Source organism: Orycteropus afer, unplaced genomic scaffold, assembly GCF_000298275.1.
Source record: "Orycteropus afer afer isolate SDZICR_OR568_19922 unplaced genomic scaffold, OryAfe1.0 scaffold00279, whole genome shotgun sequence".
Classification (NCBI taxonomy): Eukaryota; Metazoa; Chordata; class Mammalia; order Tubulidentata; family Orycteropodidae; genus Orycteropus; species Orycteropus afer.
In genome coordinates, this window is record NW_006921866.1 from 1,274,838 (window position 1) to 1,279,843 (window position 5,006).

Below are 5,006 nucleotides of genomic sequence, written 5' to 3' on the forward strand. Positions count from 1 at the left end.
AGATTTCAAAACATATTTTACAGCCACAGTAGTCAAAACACCCTGGTATCAGTACAACAAAAGATACATAGGCCAGTGGAACTGAATTGAGAACCAATAAATAGATCCATCCACTTATAGTCAGCTCATCTTTGACAAAAAGCTGGAATTCATTAAATAAGAAAGATATAGTCTTTTTAACAAATGGTGCAAACAAAAGTGGATATAATTTTCAGAAAAAAATATGAAACAAGATCCATACCTCACACTATATACAAAAACTAGTTCCACATTGATCAAAAGCTAAATGTGAAACTTAAAATTATAAAGTTCATAAAAAAAAAAATGGGCAAACTTAGAGGCCTTAATTTATGACATAAATAGACTACCAATCATAATCCAAATCTATAAAGAGCAGAAGGGAAACTAGATGATTGAAACCTTCTAAAAATATTTTGTGTATCAAAAGACTTCTCCAAAAGATTAAAAAGAGAACCTACATATCAGGAAAAATAATTCAGCCAGAACACATCTGACAAAGGACTTATCTCTAAAATTTACAGAAAATGCCAACACTTCAATATTAAAAAGAAAAATTTAATTAAAATATGGGCAGAAGATATTTAGGCAGCCCACAAGCATGTGGAGAAAAGTTTGTGATCTTTAGCCATTAGAGAGATGTAAATCAAAAAACCACCCTCTCAGCCAGCAGTTGTTCAAGACACTGTCAGTGTCTTTTTAAAAATTTATCTTTCTTCCATCTTTCAATTTTCCCAATGAACAGAAACCCCTCCCCTGCTCCCCATGCAGTTAGTAGCCCCTCTCCCCACCCCTGCCTGGTCATAAGTGCACACTGTGGGACAGCCATGTTTGGTGGCTGGCACTTTTGACAATACTGTGCTTTTTTTCTTTCTTTTTCTTTTTTCCTTCTTTACAGTTTTCCCTTCTCCTTTTTGTTTTCTTTTTCTTTTCCTTCATTTTCTTCCTCTTCACACTTTTTTTTTTCTTTATGTTCCCACCTCCACTTCTGTAGTTGGCAATGCCTATCTCCACCCCACTGTGGAAGGTAGTGTGACCCTACCCAACTATACCTGCCAATGCCAGCTGCCCCACTGACTGGGTGAGGGCCACCACCCACTCCAACACTGTTGGACTAATGACAGTGACCAACACCCTCCCAGCTGCTTTGCACAATTAGTGATCACAAACTTGTGTCCAAAAATCCACTTTCTTTCAAAGCTGTGCAGAGACAAGTGGTAAGTGCCCCAATGCTGCCAAACTAGTGATGATCTGTTACATAGATATATTAAAAAGTAAAAAAAAATCAGAGTGAAAAAAACCAAAACCATTAACAAATTACTACAACAATACTATGATGTTGGGAGAAAACAGTCAACAAAAAAGTAGACTAGAACTCCCTGAAGAACACATTTCCCAGCCAGAAGACAAATCTGTTGAGGCCAGCCTGTATGAAGAAAAATCAGAACAAAAATTTAAGAGCAATGAAGATAACCTAAGAGTTATATAGCATGACATAAAAAGAAACAACATACGTCTGATTGGAATACCAGAACCAGAGGAAGCAAAAAAAAAAAAGTGAGAAAATTGTCGAAGACTTGTTAACAGAAAATTTCCCCCATATAATGAAGGAAGAAAAGATATCCATCCAAGAATCTCAATTAACCTCATACAGGATAGATCACAAGAGAAAGTCACCAAGACATATTGTAATCAAACTTTCTGAAACAAAAGACAAAGAAACAATCTTGGGACAGCTCACCAAATCAAAACCAAACTCACTACTGTCGAGCTGGTCCCGACACACAGTCAGTAAGACTATGCCCTGATTTCTCACCAGAAACCATGCAGGCAAGAAGGCAATGGTATGGCATATATAAAACTTGAAGGAAAATTATTGCCAACCAACAATTATATACCCAACCAAACTGACCCTCTTTGAGGTTGAAATCCAGACATTCCCAGACAAACAGAAATTAAGGGGATTTGTGAAAACCAGACCAGCCCTCTAAGAAATGCTAAAAGGAGTTCTTCTTGTAGAGAACCCACAACAGAGAAGAGTAAATTAACATCAGGACACTTGACAGAACAATTTAGAAACCAAACCAGAAATGGATACTCAAAATAAACTCACAAAAATGTACACAGAGAAATAAGGAAGTCAATCTGAAGATGACACCAGCAACAAAGCAAATAGAGGGAATAAAAGTTTTAATTATAAAACTTCCAAATGGAGAGGAAGACAGGGCAATGTCTTTACAGAACAGATTGTTCCAAAAGTAGGGAGGTAAGAATGTACTTCAGGATAACAACAAAGGAAATTAACAATCCTCCTAAGCAAACTCAGAAAGAAGAAAAATATGGGGGCTTACTAACACAAAATCAACAATAATGAAGAAAAGAGAAAAAAAGACTTGATAACAAAATGAACTCGGGACAGAAACATATATGGAACAAGGCACTCACCACCAACACAACAAAAAACATAATAGAAGGAGAGCAATAAATTCATACCTACCACTAATTACAGGAGCTCTGGTGGTGTAGTGCCTAAGGGATTTGACTGCTAACCAGAAGCCTGGTGGTTCAAATCCACCAGTCACTCCTCGGAAAGAAGCTTGGGCAATCTACTTCCATAGTGATACCACCTCGGAAACCCAAGGAGGGGTCACTATGAGTCAGACCTGATGCGACAGCAGTGAGTTTGGTTTTTTGTTTGGTTTCACTAACTACACTCAATGTGAAGGACTAAATACACCAGTCAAGAAAAAGAGAGTGGCAGACTGAATAAGGAAAGAACACCCATCACTGTGCTTCCTACAAGAGACCCACCTTAAACAAAAAGATAAAAACAAATTAAAAGGTGGGAAAAATATATCAAGCTAATGACAAGCTAATGGTTTAAAACTAAGAAGGAAGCATGTCAGTGTTGTATCATTTCACTATACTTATTCACTCTATATGCTGAGCAAATGATCTGAGAAGCTGGACTATATGAAGAAGAACATGGCATCAGGATTAGAGAAAGCTCATTAACAACCTGTGGTACACTGATGGCACAACTTTGCTTCCTGAAAGTAGGGATGACTTGAAGAATTTACTGATGAAGATTGAAGAATACAGTGTGCAGTGTGGATTACACCTCAACATAAAGAAAAAATTTCTCACAGCTGGACCTGTAAGCAGCATCACGATGAATGGAGAAAATATTGAAGTTGTCAAAGACTTCACGTTGCTTGGTTCTACAATCGACACCAATGGAGGCAGCAGGCAGGACATAAGAGGACATATAGCAAGTTGGGTGCAAAGGACCTCTTTCAAGTACTGAGGAGCAAAGATGTCTCCTTGAGGACTAAAGTGCTCCTGACAAAAGCCATGATATTTTCAATAACTTCATATGCGTGTGAGAGCCAATGAATAAAACAGACCAAAAAAGAATTGATACTTTTGAGATGTGGTGCTGGAGAAAAAGTCTGAAAGTACCATGGACTGCTAAAAGAACTAACAAATCTGTCCTGGAAGAAGTGTAGCCGGAATGCTTCTTGGAAGAGAGAATAACCAGACTTCCTCTCACCTGCTTTGGTCATCTTGCCAGAAGGAACCATTCCCTAGAGAAGGATATCATGCTTGGTAAGGTGGAGGGTCAACTAAAGAGGAGAAGGCCCTCAATTAGATGGTTTGCTATGATGGGATCAAGTATAGCAGGGATTGCAAAGCTGCCTCAGGACCGGGCAGTGTTTTGTTCTGCTGTACATGGGGTCACTATGAGTCGGGGATGACTCGAAGGCACCTAACAACAAATGGTAACCACAAAAGAGCAAGAGTGGTAATATTAATTTCTGGTCAAATAGACTTCAAGGTGAAAAACATAGTAAGGGACAAAGAAGGATACTAAATGATGCTATAAGTGTCAGTTGACCCAGGAAATTTTACCATAATAAATATCTATGCACTCAATGAAAAACTCCAATATACATAAAGCAAATATTAATAGAATTGAAAAGAAAAATAGACAACTCTATGCTAGTAGTAGTAGACTTTAACACATCACTTTCAAGGAGGGACAGAACTACTAGGAAAAAAAAACTCAACCAAGATATAGATGTACTCAAAAACACAATCAACCAACTTGACATCATAGACATATACAGAGCATTCTACCCAACAAAAGCAAATTCTTCTCCAATGCACATGGATCATTCTCCATAGTAGACCATATGTTAGGACACAAATCAAACCTCAATAGATTCAAAAAGTTGAAAGACTACAAAGCATCTTCTCAGATCACAATGTTATAAAAATTGAAATCAATAATAGGAAGATCAAAGAAAAAATATCAAATATGTGGAAACAGAATAATACACTACTCAAAACCTAGTAGGTAATAGAAGCAATAATATGTGAAATTAAAAAAGAAAATCATAGATACAAATGAGAATGAAGGTACAATTTTGAGACACAGCAAAAGCGATACTAAGAGGTCAATTTATAGCAAAAATTGGCACACATCAAAAAAGAACAAAGAATCAAAATAAACACTTTAACTCAATAATTCCAACAATTTCCAACAAAAGAAACCTACAGTACCCAGAAGTAAGGAAATAATAAAGATAAGAGAAGAAATAAACAAAACAGAAAAATAAAAACTAAAAAAAAGAAAATCAACAAAGCAAGAAGCTGGTTCTTCAGAAAGATTAACAAAATTGACAAACCACCTGCAAATTTAACAAAGGAAAAGAAAGAGAAAATGCAAATAACATGAATAATAAATGAAAAGGGAGACATCACAACAGAACCAACTGAAATGAAAAAGATATTGACAGGATATTATGAAGAACTCTACTCCAAGACTTTCAAGAACCTAGAAGAGATGGACAAATTTCTAGAAAAACAAGACCTACCTAAACCATCTCAGCCAGAGACAGAATATTTGAACAGACCTATAAAAAAGAAGAAATTGAGTAGGTCATAAAAATCAATAATAATAACTCCCCATAAAAAAAAAAAAA